The sequence below is a fragment of the Hippichthys cyanospilos genome, chromosome 17 (assembly GCF_059441005.1).
Source record: "Hippichthys cyanospilos isolate Australia breed blue-spotted pipefish chromosome 17, RoL_Hcya_1.0, whole genome shotgun sequence".
NCBI lineage: Eukaryota > Metazoa > Chordata > Actinopteri > Syngnathiformes > Syngnathidae > Hippichthys > Hippichthys cyanospilos.
The window spans coordinates 1,516,195-1,528,204 of NC_142385.1; the positions used below are offsets into that span (position 1 = coordinate 1,516,195).

Consider the following 12,010-nt stretch of genomic DNA (forward strand, 5'->3'; position numbering starts at 1 on the left):
AGTCGAAATGTTCATAAAAGAGGGTGTTCGTAAACCGGGGGCCGACTGTATATATATATATATATATATATATATATATATATATATATATATATATATATATGAATTAAGGCAACTATTATAATTATCATAGTGTATTATGGTTATGATAATGATGTCAGGTTATGTTAGGCCAACAGAGAAGGCTTTGCTGGCTCTGATGGCCCACCACTTATAACAGTAGATTTCTCCATGTTTTTTATCGTATTTCTTTCACCAACGCAAGTGATGTTACAGATCTGTTTCATTTACGGTTGAAGAGCAAAAATTGAAGAAAAAGAAGAGCATGAAGTGGTGCGCAACAAGAGGCATGTGTGGCAAAGTGTTTCCTCTATATTCCTTGCCACGTCAGTGCCATTGGCATTCTTGGAAAAAAAATGTAGACATGCTTTTTTTTAAAAAATAATGTTTAATATGTGCTCATAGTTGTCAATGATATGTAGCTTCAGAAAAATCATATTTAGAATTTGTCCATTTTAAAAATTCCTTCAGTTTTTATTTAGTTATCGTTCATGACAGATTTTTTTTTTTTAACAAACATTGCCCAATATATTGCAATCTGTATAGTAATACAGTAATACATGTACAGTATTTCATTAACATACTGCTACATACTGCTATAAGGAAAGACTGGACAATGCAAATATGATTCCTTACCAGGGAATACTTACTGTAATATACTTGCTGAACCTAAATTTTGTCCACTGAGGCCTTTTTTTTCTTGAGTTTAAAAATTGTAATTTTTGTATTGAATTTTATGACAGTGGCATTGGTATTTTCTGTTCAACAGACATTCTCTTTGTCCACAAACAATGAAAGCAAAAAGAAGGAAGTCACAGTCAGACCTGCATAATGCAAATGCATTGAGTTAGCATTTGTGTCGAGCAAGGTTGTAGGAGGTTGCAGCAGAATTCACTTTTCTTCTCTGGATAATTACAATGCTGCAAAGTGGATACAAAACAAATCAACATCTGTAAGCGGAGCTTCGATGGAGAATACGGTAGTGTGGCAAATTCAAATAAGTCAATCCAATTGTTTATTATAGAAAGCAGCTGGACAAGTAGCACATGTTGGTAAGTGGAAATATGAGAGCGTTGCTGAGTGCTGTGTTCGTCTGTAACTCAATGTCTTTCATTTGTACACACTGGCAAAGCCAGAGATTTTCAAGCATCTGATGCCATTTGTTGTTTGGTGGCAACATCATCCATCTGGAGGGGGCTGAGCACACACCTCTTTTTTCTGTCTTGCTTGACTCCATCAAGCTGCTCTCATTGCAAGATAACTAGCCTCTATGGGTTTACTGAAAAATAAGGTTAGTGTTTGCTTTCATTCATGTACAAACCCTCTTATCCGTGTATTTATTTACGTGCACTGAATCAATTCATCTGCAATGCAGCCAGCAGTCATGTTCTGGATAAGCTTTCATTTCAAAACATTTGGATTTAATTATCATGGGGATATGATATCCAAACAATCTGGTTTCTTCCATTAATAACATGATTGTGACATGTCGGCATGAGCTAAAGCTACAGCCCTTCCATATATTTTCATAGATTTAGAAAATGTTAACCCACTATTATGGGCATATGGCAAAACTGCATTTCAAGTAATGACACAGTTTATGTTTTAGGGGTTTAAAAGATCTTAGGGAGGAATTGTCTGGCACGACAAGTAAATGTAACCCTGCTTAAAAACCAAACATGGCTCTAAGTGACTCACAAATACAGCTTCAGGATTGTGCTGTCACCACTCGGAAGGGGAAACTGCACAAAGGTTTTGTGTAGCTGATAGCTAAAAACTGAGGAAACAGAATGCCACGGCACTGTGTGCGGCTTAACAGATAAAACACAAGACAATGATGTCCTATTAATAGAAATGGACCATGATGCAAAGTTTGAGAGACAGTTATACTTTCAAGCACCACCATGTTAGATCATGACTACCCAGTTTATACAGTCATTGATTGGATTAGGTCTACAGGTCAATCATGAAACACATCCCTACTGATGATTCATATCATGTCATCTATGTATTTATTAAGAGCTCTTTTCCAAAACGACATCAAAGCTGACTGAAAACTCAGCAATTATCATGTCATTCATTCATTGTGTACAGACTTTATGCATATTTTCAGAAGAATACAATAAATAATACAGACAGAATGTAATTATTTGGCTGCAAACTTTATCTAAGATTCTAAGATGTTCACAATGCAAGGCATGTGCAGCTCTCAGAAGGCTTCTATGCCTCCGAAACTAATCTTTCAAACTTGAAATGTATTGACTGATTGTTTAGTCAATACTGCTTTCAAATAATGCTTCGGAAAATGTTAACTAACCAAGAGGCTGTGCATACCAAGCTCATTGTTCACACACACATAACTAAGATTGCTATAATAACCCTTGACTCCAGTAAAGAGTTCACATCTCTAAATGCAGTAGTCATACCTGGCTAATGGGTGGTGGGGTTGGGCAATCCATCCATGTTCTATAGTCACTTATTTTGACTAGGGTTGCTAACTTACTTGTTTCTATGCCACCGTCTCTGGCAGTAGGTGGGGTATATCTTGGACTGGTTGCCAGCCAATTGCAGGGCATACAGAGAAAAACAACCATTCACACAGTGTATACTCTACAAAAGCTTCTACAAAAAAAAAAAAAAAAAAAAAAACTGAATACCCAAGGTGCAACTTCTGTAATTATCTATGTCATTTATAACCAAATCAATTATGTTTTCTTTTTTTAATTTCCAAAGCTAATACTGTAATGTATAGAAAAACATAATTCCCTTTAAAGCATGGGTGTCAAACTCAAGGCCCGGGGGCCTGCTTCAGCCCGCTATGTCTTTTTTTGTGGCTTGCAAAATGCTAATTTGACTTCCAAGTTTCTGGATAAAATTCTAAACTTGCTAGTTGTCTTCAACTTTTAAAAATATGGAAGGAAAAACATGTTTTTTTGTTTTTTAATTTTAATTCCCTCTTGAACAACCTATGCCAGCCTCTGTTTTCAATACTAGGTAAGTGTCCAACTCAAGGCCCAGGAGCCAGATGTGGTCCCCCACATCATTATATTTGCTGATCTGACTTCAAATTTCTGGCTAAAATATCAACTTGCAAGTACTTAAGTAAAGTTGGCAGGATATTGGCAGATTCGGACTTTCGCGATCAATACCTCTCAGCCAAAACGTTGTCTAAACACCAAAGTTGCCTTTATGCCTCCTTCATAACACGGACTACCAGCTACAATGTCAAAAAAAGACATTTGTAAAATATTTAAACCGTTTGTTTCGCTGAAAAGACACAGTTGATCTCTATGAGCAGCAGAGGCTGGGACCGTCAGCAAAAAAAAAACAGTAACGCCACAATTTGTGATTATGAAGTCAACGAACGCATCAAAGACATTAACATGATCATATTGGAACAGTGCTTTTGGATGAAAGAGCAATTGTTTAATTTTGGACATTTTTGTTCTTAATAATCATTAATAAATTAAATATTAATCTGTAGCTGCAATATTGTTTAATATAAGGAGTCCAAAATCACTGGGCACATCAATGACGTTTTCATGATTACTTCAGTCTTGCACGTTGCCAAGTTGATATTTTGGGGAAAAAAAACAAAACAGTGAACAGTTTTTGCTGGGCTCTGACTTTAAAACTACACTGAAAAAAAGTGAATTTTGAGCATCTTAAATTATTTGAGATTGTCTGTTTGAATTCTTACATCATAATATCACAACTGGACGACAACTACAAAAACACAAGTAAATAAATAATAAATATTTACAGCTTTTATTCAAGTAATAAATGCACTCTGGAAGATAAGTAAATCCTAATCATGATTTTTTTTATTGTTTTTAAGGGATTTATATTCATGTGACAATAACCTGAAAAGATTAAGTATCAATCAATCAATCAAATTTTATTTATATAGCCCTAAATCACCGAAGTCTCAAAGGGCTTCACAGATGAAAAGAGGTCGTACAGAGACGTCTTTTCAGTATAAGGTACACAACAGCATCCCCTGTCAAAGCTCCCAGAAGGGGAAGGAAAAACTCAAAAACCCCAATTTGGGGAAAATCAGAAACCTCCAGAAGGGACCACAGGTGGGAGGAGCCCCCTTCCAGGCCCACAGGTTGAAGTGGATGCTGCATGTACCAGACACAGAAACTATAAATTACAGAAAACATATTGTGCTATATATTGCAGTGATGTCTTGACAGCAGGCAAAGCCCCTGGGCAGGAACCATCCCACATTACAGCCAGGTGGACCGCAGACGGCCGAACTCCTAACCCGTGATGGTCGACCAGCGCAGGACCCAATGGAGGCGGGCAAGTCAACCCTCACCATCTAGCTAGCCCCCTCTCTGAGCCGGATGAGGGGGGCAGGAAAAAGGAAAAAAGAAGAAAGCTGCAGACAGGCTCAATTAACTAAATGCTTTTGAATATATATGTGTTTTTAGTCGGGATTTAAAGATTTCTACTGAGGTGGCTGCGCGAACTTCCATAGGTAGGTCATTCCATAGTACTGGCGCGCGAATGGAAAATGCCCTTGATCCCGCAGACTTCTTTTTAGCCCGTGGGGTCGATAGCAAACTGGCATTTTGTGATCGAAGTTGTCGGGACGGAACATATGGTGATACTAAGTCGACGAGATAGGAAGGAGCTAAACCGTGTAAAATTTTATAAGTAATTAACAGCACCTTAAAATCACACCTCACGTGTATTGGAAGCCAATGCAGGTCAGGTGGAATCGGAGTAATATGATCAAACTTTCTCGTCCTTGTCAATAGTCTCGCTGCTGCATTCTGTACACACTGCAGGCTTTTAGTGTAGGACATGGGAAGTCCAGAAAACAAAACGTTACAATAGTCTAGGCGCGATGTGACAAATGCATGAATTAATGTTTCTGCATCGCCAAGAGAAAGAATAGGGCGAATATTAGCTATATTGTGGAGGTGAAAAAACGCCGTTCTTGTCATGTTATTAATATGTGTTTGAAAGGAGAGAGTTGAGTCAAATATCACGCCGAGATTTTTTGCAGAACTACTTTGGGAAATAATAGTTTCCTAGGTTCAGCGTGGTATTCTTAAGCAAGTGCTGATGATGAGCAGGGCCAATAAATAACATCTCAGTTTTATTAGGGTTGAGAAGCAGAAAATTGGAAGACATCCATTGTTTAATCTCGGCAAGACAAGCCTCCAGTTTACTGCACTTGCACGGATCCGTTATTTCTAAGGGCATATAGAGTTGGGTATCATCAGCATAGCAACCTATAATACCTGTAATTACCTATAATTACCTATAATATCGCCGAGAGGAATCATGTAGATGTTGAACAGTAAGGGACCAAATACTGACCCCTGCGGGACACCACATGAGACGGAGAAAGATTCAGAGATCGCATCGCCATAAGTGACACTATGCGTCCTTCCCAAGATGTAAGATCTGAACCAAGAAAGTGCTGATCCCAAGATACCAACACATGATCTAAGACGTTCTATAAGAATATGATGATCAATACTGTCAAATGCGGCACTAAGATCAAGCAGTAATAATATTGATGAGATGTTGGAATCGAAGGCTAAGAGAAGATCATTCGTCACTTTTACTAGGGCTGTCTCAGTTGAGTGGTTGGCCCTAAAACCTGACTGAAGGAGTTCAAATCTATTGTTGTCTATCGTAAAATCGCTAAGCTGTTGTGTTACAACTTTTTCAAGAATTTTGGCAATAAACGGATGGTGTGACACTGGCCTATAGTTAAAGAGATCTTCAGGATCTAGGTGAGGTTTCTTAAGTAATGGTTGAATGACAGCCGTCTTAAAAGCTTCAGGTACAATGCCAGAGGAGAGTGACAGGTTGATAATATTCAAGACAGATGACCCTAAGACCAGGAATAAATCTTTAACGAGTTTGCCTGGAAGCGGGTCGAGCATGCAGGACGTCGGCTTTGCTGCATTAACCAGGTATGTAACACACTCCAGGGACACTAAATCAAACTGGGACAGGGTAACCAGACTTTCTTGAACCTGATTGTCCGAACTAGCAACAACAATCACAGTCGAGGGGGTAAGTGGCGCTGCCTTTTTTATTTCGTCCCTTGTTAGCTGAATCCGCTGAGTAAAGAATTGCATGAAATCGTGTGCTGAATGGAGGGAACTATGATTAATCTGCTGCTGTTGTGTTAGCTGTGCTACCGTCTCAAATAAATATTTTGGGTTGTTTTTATTAAGACTAATCATTTTGGAAGAGTAATTTGTTTTTGCTAACCTAAGAGCCTCTTTATATTTCAGCAAGCTATCACACCAGGCCTGACGGAAAACCCCGAGTTTAGTTGTCCGCCATTTACGCTCAAGTTGTCTACTTAACAATTTACACGTACGCGTTTCCTCCGTAAACCATGGAGTGTGCAGCTTCGGACGAGTTTTAAGTTTCAGCGGCGCAATAAAGTTTAGGGAATTTAAAAGAACCAAATTAAAATCATTCGCGAGCTTATCGACTGAACCAGTGAAAGACGGAAAGGCAGCTGTTGCGGAAGGCAGTAATTCAGAAAGTGCAGCAGTGGTTGAAGAATTAATATCACGGCTCTTAAAGCCTTTGTTGTGGACAATAAGACCACACTGAGCTAGGACTTCAAATGTTATAAGATAGTGATCAGACATATTGTTAGTATGCGGCAGAATTGTGACGTTTGAGGCAGTTAGGCCATGGGTTAGCACTAAGTCTAAGATATTACCATTCCGGTGTGTTGCTGCTTTTATTATTTGTGTAAAACCAAATGCATTGATTATTGATTGGAAAGCTACAGTAAGTGGCTCCAATGGGGAGTTCACATGAATATTGAAGTCACCCATAATTAATATATTATCTGTGTGAGTTATTAAGTCAGCCATAAGTTCAGGGAATTCATCTAAGAATCCAGAGTATGGACCGGGAGGACGGTAAATAACTACCACATAGAATGGTGGTGAGGAGCTTGATCGCATAACGAGAGCCTCAAATGTCTTGAAAGTGTGACTCATGCTTGTACTAAGCCTAAAATCAGATTCTGAAATTAGGGTGTCACCCCCCCCTTTTTTTTTTTTACAAGGAAGGGCAACATGTGAGCCCACAAAGTTTGCGGGTGAGGCCTCATTTAATCGTAAGAATTCATTTGGTTTTAGCCAGGTTTTGCAGAGACCAAGCACGTTAAGATTTCTGAGTCACCTAATATTTATGAAGCCGAATTTAAACTGGGAAATATTTCCTGGACTATTCTGAGTCCTCGTGTTGGTAGTACTAATACCAACAAGATTTTTATGGCTGGGGCTTGCTCTGTATTTTGAGTAATTAAAACCTCGTTGCAATGTTAGTAAAGAAGGAATTCGATTGTTGACGGCTACAGCGCGCATATTGATATTAATATTCCGCCTAGGTACTTTGTCACTAGTCTTACTGATTGAAGAGGCAGGGCTATTTTCCTTAATCAACACCACCTCAGCAGAAATCTTATCATTAGGGCATTCAGCATTAGGTATTGAAACAGTGTGTGGATTGCAGTGACCTAGACTAAATATGCTATGTGTGTTGTAGCAGTCCAGCCTAGTGCCGATTAACTCTAGCCTTAACGACTCCACACCCGTTCTAGCAGGCTCGCTACTCGCCTGCGACCCGACATGCTCTAATGTGGGAAGTCATGGAAGGCTCAAATTGTAATCTATGTTTCTAGAAAGAGTGATGGCGCCTTCCCAGTTAGGGTGAAGGCCATCCATCCTCAGTCGGTCGGGCCGGCCCCAGAAAGAGGGCCAATTATCTACAAACTGGAAACCCTGCTCTCTACAGAAACTAGCCATCCACCGGTTAAGCGAGAATAATCTGCTAAACCTCTCTTCATTGCCTCTCGCAGGCAGAGGGCCAGAGACAATAACTCGATGCCGACTCATCTTTCTCCTATGTTCCTATGTCCTATGCTATGTTCTTCTTTGTAATCTCAGACTGCCTCATTCTAGTATCGTTGGAGCCAACATGTATCACTATGTCCGAGTAGCTAGTGTTGTTTGCACTAAACTGGTGTCTAGGCCTCTTGCGTGTCAGCTCCCTAAGGTTAGCTTCAATGTCGGGTGCTCTGGCCCCAGGGATACACATTACGGTGGCTGGCCTTATAAGCTTGATGTTACGGGTGATGGAGTCCCCTATAACTAATGTGCGGGAGCCAGTAGACTGAGATGGAGTTTGCCTAACGAGGGGGCTAAAACGATTATGCGTCCGAACAGGCTCACCGCGGCTAGCAGGCTTCTTAGGGCTGATGCTAGCCGGACTAGCGGGTAGGCTATGACCCGCACTAGCCGACGCTAGCGGCATTGCGGGAGGGCTACGGCCCACATTATCACTATCAGATGTGTCCGTCTGATCTACGATTATCAGGCTACTCTGCTCTAGCTGATGGACACGGCCCTCTAGGAGAGAAAGCCTCTCCATGAGAATAACGCAGGTGGTGCAAGTGACAGATGAGGTGGAGGTGCACGGAGCCATGCTTACCTTAGTACAGCCGAGCGAAATACTTACGCTAGCAGAGCTGCACGAGGACGACCGGAGCTAGGAGCTGTTCAGAGAAACGGCGAATCACTAGCTATCGAAGAATGGAAGCAGTCCTCAAAAATGAAGGAAAAAGAAGAAAAAAACACCGAACACAGGTCCGACGGGTAGTGGTAAAAATAGAAAAATAGAAAAAGAAAAATATTGTTCGTCTCTCCAGCTAAGGTTAAAACAGCAACAGCAGCAAAACACTCCCCGGGAGTAAATGTTACTCAGTGTCTTGCGTTTGAATTCGTGCATGCACGGTAGTGTTAAGAGAAATATAGACATTTAGAAGAGTCGATACACCAGCCTGAGCATCTTTTTCCCAGGAAACGCTAAAAGAAAGGTAAGTGTAATTCCGAGTATTTTGTCTTTTGACCTGCAAATGTGTTATACTTTGGCTGTCGGGTGTAGTTTGGACAACTGTTGACGCAAATGCATCGTGTAAAATCAAACGCGTTGACGCGAAACATGGCGCAGGTGCACCTGCTGAGATGCTAGCACAACATATTTTCTGTGTGTCGCAGTGAGGAAACATGCAGTTCAAAAGTTACAATGTAGGTCTTGTCAGTTAGTCCATTTAGAAATATTTATAGCCAGCAAAGAGTGTTTCTCCGCCACCCCGAGATAAATTACTAGCTATTGCTGGCAATATTATTTTGAATGTTTTATGCTACGTTTACACCGAACGTGAAACATCTCGTCTCTACTTTCATTCAGTAGGCTTTCATTTGCCGTGTGTTAACTGCCAACATTTCGCTTGTTCAAATATTCAAGGATGGGGAGTGTGCTTGGTGTTCACTTTGGATCCAGAATCACTTTTCTGGATGTAGTTTTCTCCTATAGCACCCTTTATTGTTCTTTTCTTGCGTTGCGTGTCCCTCGTTTTGCGGCTGTACTCTTCTGACAAAAAAAAAAAGAAAAAGTTTCAACGTCGCAATCAAGGCAGATACTGTGCTGTCAATGCTACACTATCACTGTCTTGCTGTCAATGCTACACTATCGCTGTCTTGGCACAGTAAATACAGGTCAATAAAATAAAGTAAATGCTGCACATAGCAGCTATTGAAAGTTCCCCCCTCTGCCATTCTACAAGCCGGGTAGCTCTGGGTGACTGCAAACCGGCTGCCATGAGTTATTCCAGCTTCTGTGTAGACGATGAACAGTCCCGAAGCTGATTGGCTGTCGTGACGCGACCAAAATTATTATTTTTTTAACTAGGGTGATGGGGCAACATTCTCAGGATCGATTCTCAATAGAAATGTCATTTTTGTGCTTTTTATGCAGGAAGGCAGTCACAGTGACCTCACTCAGCACATCCTCAAGATTATGGTGGTTAATGAGACTGAAGGAAAAGGCTGTGTGGATGCTTCACTTCTGCTTGAAGACAAGGAAGTATTGCCGACATGCGGGAATGTTGCAAAGGCGTGTGTACTGCTAATGGGACTTGTATATACCCTCAACCTTGCGTATCCAGGGCTGTGCTACACTTTTGAGATATTTAAAAACTGCCTTTGTACCTTGATGAACTTAAGCTGTCCCCAAAAGTCTGTTATTTAATACTGAAATTGTCTTGAATGTAGATGTGAAGTGAATGGGTGGATGGATGTTGCAGGTGACAATTTACTTAACTTATTTTCCTGCTCACTGTTAGACAGACTCTCTCTCTTTTGTTTAGAGTTGCACAATATTTGAAAGCACTTTGAAAACAGCACAGAAAGAGTTTGGTCCTGCTCATGAAGTTAAAAATGTTTGTAAATAATTTTGTATTTGTAAAATGACTGCATTACTGAAATTAATTGTTACATACTGTTTTTGCTGAATGATATTTGGACTGATTTTGATATATAAAATCTGATATTGGAATAAGTTTTTTTTTTTTTTAACAAAAAATGTAAAAATGTACTTATTTATATGATAACAGTAAATGTTTAAGTATTAGATTTAATTAATATTTTCAAATAGATTATATACCTACTATTAAACAAAATGATTGGTTCTACTTACCTGAACGCAAGAATATATTTACTCAATATTTTCATAAACCTTAAGATAGAGGTGAACTAATATTTACTTGATAGTGGCAAGCAAATTGCACTTGATATTGCAACAGTTAAATTTTCTTGAAAAGAGTAAATGCAAATTGTTAAGAGGATTTTTTTAGGTAAATCACACTAGTTTGTTTTTTCAGTGTAGTAAAGTGTGTGACGAACACACTTAAAATTTATTTGACGTAGATTCATACTGGCCCACTGACAGGAACTATAAATATAATGTGGGCCATGATAAAAATGATTTTTGACACGTCTGTTTTTAAGAAAGTCCCTGTCAAAATTGTCCTTTACCTAGGTCCATGCTTCTGATTGTGTTGGGCCAGCAGAAGTTTTGTGACTGCCGCGGATGTGAAGACGCTTAATTATTTTGCACAACAAATATCATCGGTGATCAGGTTTCTTCGACCAAGGTGCTCTTTTTCAATAAAAATGATGAGATTTAACACAACGCAAAACTTGTTTTTGTAGAGATGCTGTTTACTAAGGAGATATCTGGCAATTTTGCATGTGAAAAAAATACTCACTTTTCTTTTGTCTTGAGCCAGGAAACCACTAAACCCCTCAATTATGCATCCAAGACCAAGATATCCCTTTCAAAGAAAACTAAAATCTCTGTGGTGGGGTGGATGACATTTCGTGTTTCTCAGGCTTTGACAAAGAATTAATAGGTTTCCATGATCATGTTAAACGCTTGAATGAAAATTTGAAATTTAATCTGGTGTATGTGTTACAGTCCATATATTTGAAAGATTTACACATTTCTAAAGGCAATGCGAGATTTTTACGTTTGTTATATTTACACAGATTGAAGGCAGTCCAGATCAAACACATCATCAAGAACTACTGGAAATGTTTTAATGTTATCTGACTTTGCATAGCAATCCATGAACCATAAAAACTAGTAAAGGAAGTCATCATTGACTTTGATATGAAACATAGATACACCAACCATAAGGCAATTTGGCCTCTTGCACCAGAATTATTGTGAAATAGTGGCAAACATAATACATTTATGAATGTTTTTAATAAAGACATTTACTGACAACAGATTATTCATTTCCATCAAGTTCCATCGCAACTAGCGTTGTATATTGATTGGAATGCCCTTGTGGAGGCTTTTATTAGGGCCTGGAGGTTTTGAGACTAAGTAGCTCAGAAATGAAATGCTGAATGAGAAAAGTGCATTATTCTGGAGCAAAACATTAAAAAAGGTGAAAATAACTCAAACTTACAAGTATTGGGTATTGAAGCAAGACTTGGTCTTGCATCAAACCTTCTTAAACCTTTCCCAGTTAACTGCATTAAGACTTGAAAAAAGTTTGTTCGCACAGCTGTCTTTTGTTTAAAATTTTGCCTTTTTACCT

At 39.3% G+C, this 12,010-nt stretch overlaps 1 long non-coding RNA gene across 1 annotated transcript; it reads left to right on the plus strand.

Moving 5' to 3' along the window:
• Positions 1-943: 943 nt before the first annotated feature.
• LOC148409196 (uncharacterized) lies at positions 944-11,044 on the plus strand. The gene is made up of 4 exons (XR_015868378.1): positions 944-1,112; positions 1,193-1,351; positions 4,246-4,372; positions 9,884-11,044. It is a non-coding gene; the product is annotated as an uncharacterized LOC148409196 (long non-coding RNA).
• The last annotated feature ends 966 nt before the right edge of the window (positions 11,045-12,010 follow it).